The sequence below is a fragment of the Podarcis cretensis genome, assembly GCF_951804945.1.
Source record: "Podarcis cretensis genome assembly, chromosome: 6".
Taxonomy (NCBI): Eukaryota; Metazoa; Chordata; class Lepidosauria; order Squamata; family Lacertidae; genus Podarcis; species Podarcis cretensis.
The window spans coordinates 29,943,618-29,958,081 of NC_137175.1; the positions used below are offsets into that span (position 1 = coordinate 29,943,618).

The following is a 14,464-nucleotide window of genomic DNA, read 5'->3' on the forward strand; positions in this document are numbered from 1 at the left end:
TGCTGCAGCAAAGCATCTATGAGCAGAGGAAATCAAGTCCACTGCTAACAATGGCAATTAGAGTCAAGCTTTTACATCTGTACATATCCAGTCCTCCCATGAGCAACAAACAGAATAATCTTATTAACCTTCATCCGGCCTTTCTGAAACAACTAATTCTGTCTCTTCTCTAGCCTAGAGTAATATCATTTGCTTATGCAATGGGAGCCCCTAGTAATACATTCTTTGGATGGAAATGAATATGTTAATTTCATGTTAAGCCCCCGCCCGCCCCCAAAAGGGAGTAATAACACTGGTCAGCATAAAGCATGCTTGACGCTGTGTGAATGGAAGAAAGAGGGGGAAATGCTTTAAAGTAAATGAGCTGATAACCTCCATTCCCTTTTCTTCTCCAAGTGGTGTGGCAAACCCATGGATCTATGGCCATTTCCACCAGCAAGAGAAGGAGAAAGGGGGAAGATGAGCTCCACTTTGGGCTCTTGCTTCCACTGTCCCTGCAATGTATGTGTCTGTGTCTCTGTGTGTGTCATCTTTCAAATGCATAAAGACACAGAACTTTTCCTTAAGTAAAATTATTTTCAACTGCGTGCTTTCTGAAGAACTACACAACCAAGCACCTGGAGCTAGTTGGTTCTGCTGATCACAGGCCACTATAAACCCTAGAAAGCCACTGGCAGCCAGTGCAGACAATACTGAGCTAGATGGACCAGTATAATGTATAAGCCAATTTTCCCTGTTCCTGTGATTAGAGCAATAGGATTTCACCAATGAAAATTACTGGTCCAGTTCTTAAGCTCTTCGTTCTGCTTCTAGATCTTGAAGGATATGATGTAGCGGAAGTTGAGTGCTTTGGGTTTTGTTTTGTAAAAATAGTAGCTAGGAGTCAGATGCTGCCATGTGGACTCCTGCAACTGCTGTCTTAGAATCACTGTTGAGAAGGAACTGTTGGGAAAGGAGGAAAAGGATTCCTTGGGTTACTCATGAGTAACTCTGGGTCTTACAGAACCACAAGAACCTACAGAGCTCAGTGCAAATGTGCCAGATATTTTACCTTCCTTAATTATATTTCCTCACAATTCCGTGCTTAGGTCACTCCCCAGCTGGCAGAGAGTTCTGGGGATGTCCTTTTGCAAAGGCTCAGTTTACTTGTATGGTGGGAGAGAACTGGACATCTTTTTCTAATACAGTTGTACCTTGGTTTTCGAGTTTAATCTGTTCCGGGAGTGCGTTCAACTCCCAGAACAGTTCAAAAACCAAGGTGCGGCTTCTGATTGGCTGCAGGAGCATGCTGCAGCCAATCAGAAGCCGTGGAAGCTGTGCTGGACGTTCAGCTTCCAAAAATCGTTCGAAAACCGGAACAATCACTTCCGGGTTTTGATCATTTGGGAGCCGAAACATTCGAGTTCAAAGACATTTGGCTTCTGAGGTTCCACTGTATCTGTTTATTTACAAATATACAAGCATAGGGGAACATACAATGCCCGTCTTAAAGAACGCCACTTCCTCCAAAAGCAACAGCATGCCCTTGATGGCTTTTGAAAAAACTTACTTATCTAAACAAAGACTTCATTTCCATTCCTGACCCAAGCAAGCAAGCAAAGGAAAGTAAGAAGAGCCTGCTGCTCATTTTATCATGCTGGGAAACTCTCCATTGTTACATTAGGTGGTGGAACTATTAATCCTCTTTCCTTCACCACATGCAGCCCTGAGTATTAAAGCATTATATTCTCATTGATTCTTCACCCGCTATTAAAATACTGCTTTGCAGCTTGATTAGACTGGGTGCTGAGCTCCACCCTGGAATAATAAGACACTAGATGTTCAGGACTAATCCTGTCTTTTCTGGAACTCCAAGGCCTTTGGACAAGACACTCAGCAGCACTGTGCTGGATTAAACCCATTATGACCTTCCAACAGAGCAGTAGCACTTCATTGTAAATTGCCATCAAATTTGGACCAGACGGTCTTTGGAAGGCAATGGTCTGATGCTAACTAAGATGGTCAAGAGATTGTGGAACCTTTCATGTGCCCTTCACACACCATTTAGGCTATTAAAAGGATGTTGCTGCACCATTGCTGAGAGACTGTGTCCCAGATCCTTGGAAATGAATGATTAGCTGGTGCAGAAGGAGAACATTGGCCTGGATTAAAAGCCAGTCAAGCGTTTGGAAACAAAATAGTTTTAACAAGAATGACTGCTCTTCAGAGTGGCATGAACTCTTCTCAGGTCAGAGCTATAATCAGTATTAATTTATTGAATTATTTACAAATATAAAAGCACAGGGGAACATACAATGCCAGTCTTAAAGCAACACCACTTCCTTCAAAAGCAACAGTTTTAAAACACAGCAAGCAGCTGCCAAATATGTCACTCAAGGTCCTATATAGAATTTGACAGCAAAGTCACAGCTCTATTCTCCACAACAAGAAGGAACACGTCCCTGCTGGGGCTTGAACCAAAAGCCCTCCAATCCAAAAACAGCTGTTCAGACTACTTAAGTCTTGAATACCTAATGCAAAATGGTTCCCAATGCATTATATATATGGCACATGTGGTGCAGAGCTGGAGGGCTCTTGGTCCCTTGGTAAAGACATACTAGCTACAGACACAGAGAAAACAGACGTCTGCTGAGGCATGCTTCTATTTTAGGACCATGGTTTGCATGAAATAGGTTCTCCATCTTTAGAATAAAATTATATTTCACAGGGCTCTGTTTATTAAAATAAAGCCAGAGTGAAACACATCAATTTTTTAAAAAGAAAAGATAGCCTTGGAATTCCATTGCCAAGGTATATGAAAAAATTGTGATTGATGCTTCATAGTATGCACTTGAAATCTGCAAGGATGTGCAGGCATGTGGCTTTTAACTGAATGCTGTCAGTGTTGTAACTGACCCCACCTGGTCCAGGAGCACAGTTGCAAATGGGCATGTTATTCTACAGAACAAGGCATAAAAGAGTAGGCTAGCAAAACAGCTGGCAGGGAGCAACAATTTCAGAGTGTGAAGATAAAAGCTTCCCTACCAACATGGAACGGGGATTCTTTTGCTGTTGCTCGAGATGTTAGAGGAGAAAATCACTGATGTTCTATAGTCAGTGGATGGTGGGTTTCTATATGCAAGATGTAGTGATTTGTAGGCTCCCAAGCCTACCTGGGGTTCGGCTTTACCATCAGCCTGATGAAGACTGAGGTCAGGACTTTGCCAGCACTCCACACATCAGCATTGGTGACCACATACTTGAGGTGGTACACGATTTTGCCTACCTTGGTTCTACCATAACCAGCAACCTTTCCATCAATGTTGAGCTGGACAAGCACATTGGCAAGGTAAGCTATGGCAATGGCTTGCCTCTTCAAGAGGCCATGGGAGAATGTGATGTCTACGACCAAGACAGGATGCAGGTCTACTAGGCTTGTGTGATGAGCACACAGCTTCATGGTGGTGAAATGTGAGCAACTTACACCTGCCAGGAGCGATGCCTCAGTGCCTTCCATATGCACTATATCAGGAAGGATTGGGGCATCATATGGCAGGACAAAGTCTCAAACAAAGATGTGCTCTCCCAAGCCCACATTCCCAGCATGTTCACACTCCTGTCTCAGCCACATCTCTGCTGGCTTGGTCAGGTCCACAGAATGGAAGATGGCAGGATCCCCAAGAACTTGCTCTACAGGGAGCTGGCTTCAGGCACCAGGTCCGGGGGCAGACCACCTCTGCATTACAAGGATGTCTGCAAATGATATTGTAATGATCTCTGCATTACAGTAATGTCTGCAAATGATGGCTGGCAACATTAGCTGTGCCACGTGGGAGTCCCTTGCAGATGACTGCAGCACCTGGAGACAATCAGTCAGGTTGTGTATCCACAGCAGTGACCAGAGGAGGAATGACCACTGGGAGGAGCGCAGAAAGAGGAAACATCATAGTACACCTGCACCAGCAAAATCAAGTGACTTCATTTGCCCCAACTGCAACAAAACATGTCTCCCCCATATCGGTCTCTCCGGCCACAGCAGGCGCTGTAACTCTCCAACAGTTTGACTTTACCCTCAAAGATGCACTCTTCCATAGTCTCCCAAGACAGATGGATGCCAACCAATCAATAAGTGATTTGCAGGCAAACATTTGTGCTTAGTATTTAAACATGCTTACTAGGGATATAAATCCCTAAGAACTTAAATGGGCTTACTTGTGAGTTGACAGAGGGAGCTTCCAGACTGTCTTTAGATTGCAGTTGGGATTCAATTACATACCAGCAAATTCAGGTTACACAATTAAAATGATGAAGGGATGCACTGGAAAGGGTGAGATTGCTTGATGCAATTGCATTTAACTGCAAAAACAAGTAAAAATGAATGGTCCATAAGCAGGGATGATTTATAACCTCCCTGCAAACTCTGTGCAAACAAATCACAGGAACAAAGGAAGCAGCCTTATACCGACTCAGACCATTGGTCCACTGAGCTCGGTATTGCCTACATTTACTGGCAGCAGCTGTCCAAGGTTTCGGACAGGAATTTCTCCCAGCCCTACCTGGAGAAGCTTGAATTGAACTTTGGACCTTCTGCATGCAAAGCAGGTTTTCTACCACTGAGCTACAGCATTTCCCCTTAAGATGAATGCCTAATAAATGGGTCAGCTAGACGACCATGCCTAGGACTGGACTGTGAGTAGGATTGTTGGAGAATTCTGATGAAAAGGGAAACAGGAATGGAAACGGTTGAAGTTTTTTTTAGATGTCCCATCTTTGCAATGGAAGTTAATCCACTGATTACAACTGGTATTTGCAGGTGTTGTTGCAGTTAGTCTGCAAACAATACAGAATTGATTAGGCCACCGCTTGCATTATGTTTCCTTTCAATTGAAATGAACAGGATGGAATAATGTCAACCTCATCTATGCAATTTAATAAGTTACATAATTTTGCCACGGTGGGCAGTGAGCTGAATAATGTACTTTGGGGTAGAAGATGAACTGCAGCAGAATGGAAAGAGTGCTGCATGTGACAAATACATGGTGGAAAAGAAAGTGCCTTCTTATGTCCTGAGCTGTTAGTTTTATGTTTTAAATCAACATGAGCTTTCAGGGTAAAGAAAAGCGAGGAAAAGTCAAAACCTCATTTGTTTGAATTAGAAATTAGTCTAGGAGGCCTGAGATGCTATGCTCTGCTAACATTTCTAGTAATAGAAATGTTATAAGGAATCAAACAGAAATAGATTAATAGAGTATTAAAGGAAAAATAAGGTTAGAATGTGTCAAGATAATTATAGGATAGAAAACAGAGGAAGATGGAAAGGAATTGCTGAAACAATTAATAGAAGTGGAATACAAAAAGGGAGGTGTGAGGAGGTCGTTGAAATAAGTGAATGAAAGATAAGATATTGAAATTGTTTGATGTGTTTTAAACTGTTTTTGCTTTGTTTTGTTAGTTTAATGTGTTTGTGTTATGTAGTGTTTTTGTATTGTATTGTATTGTATTATTCATTTTTTTCTTTTTCGTTGTTTGTAGTGTTTAAATTGTTGGAAAACTAATAAATATTATTTAAAAAAAGAGAGATGCTATGCTCTGCATTCTGTTTGAAAGGTTTTGCATCCATATGCAATTATCTAGGAAGATGTGCTTTTTGTTTGAACTTACTGTTCCTCTTCCTAGCTAACTTTTCTCCCTGCCCGCTGCTTTAGAAATAAAAACCTGTGTACGGTTTCCTGTAGTTCAGTTTCATGCAGGCCTTCAAAGGCTGCATAAATATACATCTAAATACTAAGTGAGCAACACTAATTATGTAAACAAGAAACATGAAAAGACAAGATGAAAGCTGGGCTTGGGACACAGGTGCTTACTAAGTAGACCAAGACAAGTGCTAGGGACTAAGAGCCTGGGCTTCTGTTGTCTTCAGTAAATGCTACAGCATCACTTGAGAAAGTGGCCTTTTACCCTTCCAAAACAATCCCATCTTGCAGAATTGGGGAAACCACATAGGCTATATATATATATATATATAATCCCCTCTTTTTCTCTTACACACATACACAGACACACTGAATGCCAGCATAAATGTAAACTGTGTTGGTTTTGATACATCAAGCCCCACAATGGGGTGGATTCAGAGTGCATAATGAGGCTGACAGACACTGTTTTCTGATGGCAGCAAACCCCTGCCCCCAAAAGATCCCTAGTCAAGTCATTGGGATGTCTTCAAAATAGTGCTAAGTCACTGGTTGCATCAGCTCAAGGATTTCTCTTTGGGCAATGGCATATTCTCCCCCTGTGTGCCCCCCCAATCTGTTCTGGGGTCTCCCCAACCACAGAGCAATTTTGGGAAGGGCACGAGGGTAGGAGAGCAGAGGAAGCCCTGGTGCACTAGAACCAATCATTATGTTTGCAGAACTATTTAGCTGAATACAGCCCATAGTATGAGTGTCATAGTCAATTAACTTATTTGTATATCATATTTCCCACATGTACATTGTGCTCGAAGTGGTTCACAAGACAGGCAATTTAAATATAATAACCCTATTTATAATACATCACAGTATAACATTTTCCATTCAAAAATGACAGTGTTTTCTGTGAAGAGGAACAAAATGAGGAACAGTTTAGGGGAGGCAGGAAAAGGTTTAGTCATGAGCAGGGATGGGGAAATCAGTTTCTCATTTTTCCAGTTCGGTTCTCTACATTTCCACATCAGTTTGTGATTATTTTTCACAAAGTCCTCATGAAAATTTATCAGTATCTTTGTACCAATTTCTCATATACTTTTGTATTAAATTTTGCCCAATGCAAACATTTTTTGCAAGCTAACCCCTCTCATAGAATACATCTTTATGCACACTTTAGCCTATCCATTTTTCTTCACCTTACTTGGTTGGAGAGCTACATTGTAATATTCAGAAAAGTCCGAATTTCAAAGGATGACTTATGAATTGTTTCAGGAAGTATGAATTAGGTACATTCACCTTTGACTACAAGCTGAACCAAATTCCTCCTCCCTCCCTAGCTGAGGGAGGGGAGAGGAAACTCTTTAGGGAAAGGGGAAATTCAAGGGAGAGTCAAGAAAGAGGAATGGGAGAAAGGTTTACAATAGTTTGCAGGGAGGCTTCTCCAACATTGCCCCTGCTGCAAGTGCCAGGTTTTTGAGGAGCACCTGAGCATGGCAGGGGATTGGACTCGAGAGACCCTTGTGGTCTCTTCCAACTCTATGATTCTATGGTGCTTCCAGTGGTCCTTCCTCCAAGAGTGCATCCATAAGAACATAAGAAGAGCCTGATGGATCAGGCCAATAACCCGTCTAGCCCAGCATCATGTTCTCATAACGGCCAATCAAATGCCTGTGGAAACCAGCAAGCTGAAATTGAGCACAAGAGCACTCTCTTATCTGGTGGCTTCCAGGAACTGGTATTCAGACGCATTACTGCTGCTGACCATCTCTCCCTGATCTACCCATTCACTGGCCTCTCCTGGAAAGAAAAGCCAAGGGTTGTTCTTTTCCCTTGGTCCTCTCACTACTTGCTCATTCAGGAAGGGCAGCTGAATAGATGGCGGCGGGAGAAGCATCAATAAAAAGGAAAAGCAAGGCTACATATTGGCAGCAGGCCCCTTTATCTGGAAATGAGCCTCAGCAGATGCCCAACAATGGAGACTTCTGATGCCAGCTCCCTCACTACCCACCATCCCTGTCGAAACCATGGGATGGAAAGCCAGCTGGCTTAGCCCCAGCCGGAGCGTCTCCCTTCTCAGCTTTGCCGCTGTGGAGATCCATCAGTCATCCTCCTCCAATGTGTGTCTGCGACTCGTGCAGCTGTGCACAAGCACACATTACTCAGCAGAGTAAACACACAACAGATCAGGCTCGAGGCGTGGATACTATACTAAACTACGCATTTATTATACATAAATTAGGACAAAGAAAAACATGGCCTCTCTCCTTGTCGTTGTTCTTGGAGAGAGGGAAAACAAAAGCAATACAGAGCGGATGTTCCGCTCACGGGACTCCAGCAATCTGTGCTGGAATGTAAACAGACATGTGACATGTAACAATCCCACATATCTGCAGCTCGGGAGGAGTGTAATTCCTACTGTAACTTCTTACATGTGCCCTCACTTTATTCCACTCTTGTAAGAAACCCATTCTTACACACAGACTTCTGTAGAGACTTCCTCAAAGCATAACTAGCAGTCAGCCTCCTAGAATCAAGCCCTTTCAGGTCTGCTCAGTTTCCTGTGTGTATAGACACGTGCAAAGTTATGTCAGGTGGCTTCATGCCAGGTGAATGTAAGGCAACAAGGCTCAGAAGATCCTAAGCAGCTTTAACAGTTGAACCCAAGGGTTTTTTTTTTTTAATGAGCTGTTTCCATTAAGCTGCAAAGAACAGGATACTTCCCCCCTGCAAAAGAACTGATTTTCTCAGAAGCTCTATTCACAGTGCACGTGTGATGGGGTTCTAATTCCAGTGAAGGTATAATGCATATTACAGTGCATATAATGTCTTCTTTCCCTACATTACTGTAACCTAGTTCATTAATTATAACCCAATTCCTTATTCCAGGAAAGTGATAGCAAGGGCAGCACAAGACTCAGTGGTGCTGATCTCTTTCTTCTATGCAGCAAACCGATGAATGCAGTTTAGGCAGTTTTGTTGGCAGCGCTAACAGAGATTAGATGGGTGAAAAACATTTTAAAATTATGTGCATATGAGAGGATGTTACATAACAAAGTAAGTTCAGACTCTTGTTGCGTTGTTCTAGTTAGGGATTAACTTTTCTGAAAATCTCTATGTCAAAGTTTCCATATCAAGAAGCAAGCTTTTTTTTTTTACTGCCTCCACTAAAAATAAGAGAAATCTTTACATATTGCATGCATTTTTATAGTATGCATATTACGTGTCTATGCACCCCAGATTTCCTAAAGTAACCAGCAAGTGAACAGATGGCTACAAGAATGCATGTAACTGTGTGAAAAACTGTGAAAATACTCAATTTTAATGAAAGTATCTTGTAGAAACATGGGGCTTGATTTTTTTAATACATAGTGTATGTACGACATATACTATGTTGGTTGGATGAGATAGTTGGACAGTGTTCTCGAAGCTACCAGCATGAGTTTGACCAAACTGCAGGAGGCAGTGGAAGACAGGAGTGCCTGGCATGCTCTGGTCCATGGGGTCACGAAGAGTCGGACACGACTAAATAACAATATGTACAACATACGTGAATTTTGCATATAATTAGTTGGCCTTTTTATTTTTTATTTTTAAAAAACAACCAAAAAAGCAACAGTGCAGGCAGTCAATGCAAGAGGCAGTTCTCTGTGGACAAAATTCAAACAGGTCAGAACCCACAAAATCAAGATATAAATCAATTTAAAACAGATCCCTCCTGCACCTGTCAGTCATTCCAGCAGACCCTTAGTAACCAAGTATTCGTCTGCAGAAAGGAATAGGAAGATGCTCACACAGCTGGCTGCTTCAGTCGTCGTGGTCTCCACATGAGTGCCTCAGACTGCCCAGGGCCATTGCAGCCCTCACAGCTAGATGCTGCTGATTCAAACGAATAGTGCCTCTCCATGTGAACATCCTGGCTGTGAGCTTAGCTGTAGCTCTGTGCATTCCTAATGCACTCATGTGTGGGCTGCTGGTGGCAAGTATGAAGAACTGACTCCAGGCAGCAAAACGCTCAATGCACCTAGATTTTGTACTCCAGCACCTTTCTTATGTAGAAAGAGGAATCATGCCACACAGCTCAGATTGTTTCTTCATGAAGAGGTAGTGATAGGGCAAAGGGGATTTCAGTGGGTTTACACTGAGCATGACTTAGCTGGATATCACTCACTGCATGTATATACTAAACCTCTACACCACTTTATAACCAGAAAAGATTCCAAATCAATTTACAATGCCGTAAATTCAAAACAACAACAACAAATCCAAAAAGAAAACACACAAGCAGAAAACTAAATCAGAAAAACAGCGACAAAAAGCTTCCACTGCTCACAAAGAGCTGCTGCTTTTGAAACAACAAGCCAAACATAAATGAAAAAATTTGCTTCTACTGTACCAGAAGAAATGGAGAAAGTGCAGTCCATGGAAGGGTGTCCCCCAAACTCCAGAGCTGCTTGTGTGAAGGTCCTACTTTCCCCTTCCACAGAGGCCAAGTTGGCCTCTGAATAAGATGGAGCTTGAAGCAGAGGCTGATTGTAAAATTATGGGGAGGTAGTTTTGGAGTAGAATAGGTGTGGGGATCCTTTGGCCCTCCAGGTGTTGCCAAACTGCAGTTCCCATCTTTCCTGGCCATTGGCCCTGCCCACTGGGGCTGATGGGAGTTGTAGTTCAGCAACATCAGGCAGGCCAAAGGTTCCTCAATGCCTTGGAGTGCTCAGAAGGAGAGAAGCTGGGGAAATTAGCATGGAACATCTGGCACCAGGAGAGAACGCACTAGTGAGATAATGGGCTGTGGGACTGCTTGTAGCATGAGTGCTTTCAGAAAGGACTGGAGGCACAGCACCACAATAAAATTCCATTATGGGTTTTGTATTGTGGCTTTTGCAATCACCATATTCAAACTGAAAATGAATTGCTTTTTCCAGTTTCAGAAAGCTCATTGTTAAGATTTCACTTGCATTTTATCATCCTCACTACTATTTGGCAGTGCTTCTGAAGTCCTATTAAGTTTGCTCTCTACTGAATATTGAAGCAGCAAGTTGACAACCTGAAAGGACCATCTGTTTGGCTAAACACTGATGCACATGGCTACTTCAATTCAGTAAGTGTATTCAAAGTGGCCAATTCACTTCAGCAGTGATCTCCAAAGAAAGGTCCCACTGAAGTTGGCGGAAAGCCATTCAACTGGCTAATAAAACACTCGAGTAGGCCGATAGGCACAAATAAGTCACTTTCCTTTCTCATTGTTGAACATTACTCAGTGAAGTAAGGACTGCACAAGTAGGACCTAAATGCACCTTTGAGAAACTAATTTGGTTGTGAAGTTTAACAAATGATGATGTCACTGAACCTCTATTGCCCATTTCTGAATGGGTTCTTTTTATATTAGGACATGAAAGAAGGTGGAACGAAAGAAGATATGAAGTTTCTAATCTTCAACCAGTGCAGAAAAAAAGATAAAAAGGATTCAAATGCAGAAGTTGTTAGACCTGCAGAGAAAAAGCAGGTCCTTTGTATAGCCACCTATTAAGAGATAATGGGAAGAATGAACACATTCTGGCCTTGCATGCTGGTTTCAGTGAACTACCATTATCACACTGTTCATGCTGTTTAATTAGGAACAGGGGAGTGTGGCAAACTCAGAAAGCTGGCTTTTTCAATGTCTCCCAATTGTCTTTGCTGAATTGGGGTCACCACATTTTTTTTGTGTTGTTGTTTTTATTACACGCTGTGCTTTGTTTTAAACATTGTGATCCAACAAAGCAGACTTTGATGATACTTAGTGGTGCTTATTGACTTCCCTTACTTGTCCCAGTTGTATTAGTGGACCTCAAAACACCCATTTCTCTTTTGAGTCTCATTATCTTCCAATGTATTAATTTGAAAACAAACTTTTTAAAAATGTTTTTGGATATAATTTTTAACTAACTCCTTTCTATGATCTTTGTTCGTGGATTTTTAAAACTTTTTGTAATTCAGACAGTTGGTGAAATATTGCATTTTTTTTTTTTTTGCTAAGGGGTGAGAATTCTTTCCTCTTCCCTCTTTTTTTTTGGGGGGGGCATTTTAAAACGATTAAAAGTTTTTGGTTTTTTTTTTTAAAAAAGAACATAGTGTGTTCCATGGGGCTATTTCCCTCCTTTTCTTTCCCTGCCACTTGTATCTTATTATGGCTTACTGAATTAGGTGCCAAAATGCCTTTGGAGGCTTCAGTGGCATATTTCTGTAGGCCAGTAAACAGCCAGCAATCTTGCCCTGAGTACAGAAACAAGCTTTACACTACTGGCATCCCGGGATGCTGAACTCTGTTGTCATGGCAGGAATCTGCTGGGTTTTATTTCACTGTCCATTAGCTGAAGTATTGCCAGGGGACGGCATTTGTAACTGCTGAATGCATTTCAGTCATGGAGATGCTCAGCTGAAACTGCCTGCAAGGACATGTCCAGCTAGGTTGTGGTTTGCATGCTTCTGACTAACAAATAACAAAAAAGTGGCTGAATTTTCAGATCTCTTCTGCCTTCCAAGTCTCCCAAATCAAAGGCAAGAAGGGGAAATTACTGAACCAAGGCTTCTAGCACATTACTTCCTGTTTTATCAGCAAGACAGAGAGACTGAACTCTGGGCTTCAAGGGAGCCATAGAGTCCAGGTCTCAAGAGCCACAGACCTCCAAGTGTCCCTATTTTCCAGGACAGTCCTGGATTTACAGAAGCCATCGGGGTTCCTGATTTGATCCCGGAATGTCTTGCTTTTTCTTACGATGTGCCTATTTTCATTGGAGAAATGTTGGAGGGTATGGACCATATTTTCATTGGAGAAATGTTGGTGGGTATGGAGTTATGCCAAGGAAATAAGTAATTATACAATCTTTAGAAGACATCTGAAGGAGCCCTGTATAGGGAAGTTTTTTAAATGTTCCACCAGGCAATACAACACTCTTGTGCTATTGTTGCTGTGGTAGAAATACTGTTTCTTTGCTTAATCTGAATAGAGGGCAGAACATAACTGGTGATTATCAACAGACATCCCCATGTACTTTTCATACTAATGGAATTCTGGTACGCTCAGCATTTCTCCCTCTTCCTCCCAATGAGGGAAAAAGAAGTTGCTATTAAGTAGCTCTGCACTCTGCTCACGCCTTGCTCCAGGAGATCTTGGTGGTAGGCCCATATTGATCAATTTCTAATTAAGCACTAAAATGCCTGGCGCTTCAACCGTAAGGTCAGCAGAAGACCTCTTGCAGAGTGAATCCTTCCTGGCCCCATGCCAGCCTTTCAAGTGCATCTGTGGACAGTGCTAAAGATTTATACACTTCATCGCCTGTCATTTTCTACCCGGGAAGAACCAAGCCTCTAAATTGAATTATCACAAAGAAATCAATTGCTGATCAAACCTCTGTGAAATTATAATTGCTTTAATGATCTGTGGGCTGGAAATGAATGGATGGAGCCATGCAGATAGTGTACTGTTCACAGAGCTCATATCAGGATCATTCTTTGTTTGTGGAGAGAATTAGAACTTCCTAATTATGCATTAATTTAGCCTCCTCTTAGTGTTCCATTTTTGGACATTTTATGCCCCCATTTTCTTACTTTGACTAATCTGGCTGCAGCGTAGGATTCTGAATTCTGAGAAGCTCTCTGTGGTTATCAAAGAAAACAGTCACAGCAGACTTGATTTCATTTAAGCCTAAGTAGCTGCCATTTTGATGAAAAGATTCAGGAAATAAAACGGGAAAAGATACATGAGCCTTTATGACTCATGCAAAATGTTATCAACAGCCTCCTTTAGCCTCTAGCCTTAAACCACTTAGGTATAATTAGAATTGACATTTTGACAAGTGTATAGAAAAACACAACAACAACAACAACAACAACAACCACATGCACACCCTGCAACATCTTGGAGTATTTTTAAAAAATGATCACTGGCAACAACAGAACCAAAACATGCAAGGAATATATGCAGCTGTGACAACCTATTTCTTCACCCTGAAAAATGGCTGATAATTAAAAAGGAAACCCAAACAAAAGCAACCAGCCTTACTCATCTCTGCTGAAAGGCTCAGGATTCCCTGCATTATGTATTAGGTTGTGGACGCAACTGACATAGTTAGGACGAAAGCCGAACAAACAGACGAACTCATAGGTATGTGGATGGAGTGAATTCCTCCGTCCTGCATGCCAAGGATCCTGTTCATCAGGGAACAGGCCACAGCTCTGCTTTAAAAATCCTCTTTGCTATGGAAGGAATCCAAGATGCCACGGGAGATAAGAGCTGCATTGATTTATACCATTGCCAGCAGCAGGCATGTTCTCTGCTGTGCCGAGGGTGTTGGCAGGAACATTCCCTGAGTAAAAATGAATGAAGCAGAAGAAATCCCACAAGTCAAGATACACTGGAGGCAGAAATGAGCTGTTGGTGGGACCGGGTTGCAAATGCAGGCCTCTAGTCCATGATCTGCAGGACATCATACTTGTCCCAAGCTTTCTTGACAATTATTCTGCATAAGGCAACACAATCTATTAATCATCCAATCCCTATCCCTGTCACACACTCTTAAAACTACTTGGTTTCATTGCTGTTTCCTTGGGCCCTAGGTCAACCTTCCACTCCAGAAAGACACAGAGGAGCATAGGCACCTGCCTTGCACTGAGTCAAACCATGGGCACATATAGCCCTTTATTGTATACACTGACTTGCAGCAGCTGCCTAGGGTTTCAGGGATGGACATTTCCCAGCTTCACCATGCTAGGGATGGAACCTGGGATCTTCTGTGTTCAAAGGAGATGCTCTACGGCTAGTG

At 42.2% G+C, this 14,464-nt stretch overlaps 1 protein-coding gene across 4 annotated transcripts in view; it reads right to left on the reverse strand.

Annotated features, from left to right (window-relative positions):
* RALY (RALY heterogeneous nuclear ribonucleoprotein) overlaps window positions 1-14,464 on the reverse strand; it is a 218,641-nt gene that overhangs the window by 178,473 nt on the left and 25,704 nt on the right. Inside the window, exon 2 of one of the 4 annotated variants that reach the window (XM_079979936.1) lies at window positions 4,192-4,335. The exons of the other annotated variants lie outside the window; for them this stretch is intronic. The gene's annotated coding sequence lies outside the window, so the exon portion shown is untranslated. The remainder of the gene's footprint in view (window positions 1-4,191; window positions 4,336-14,464) is intronic. 4 annotated transcript variants of the gene reach the window in all.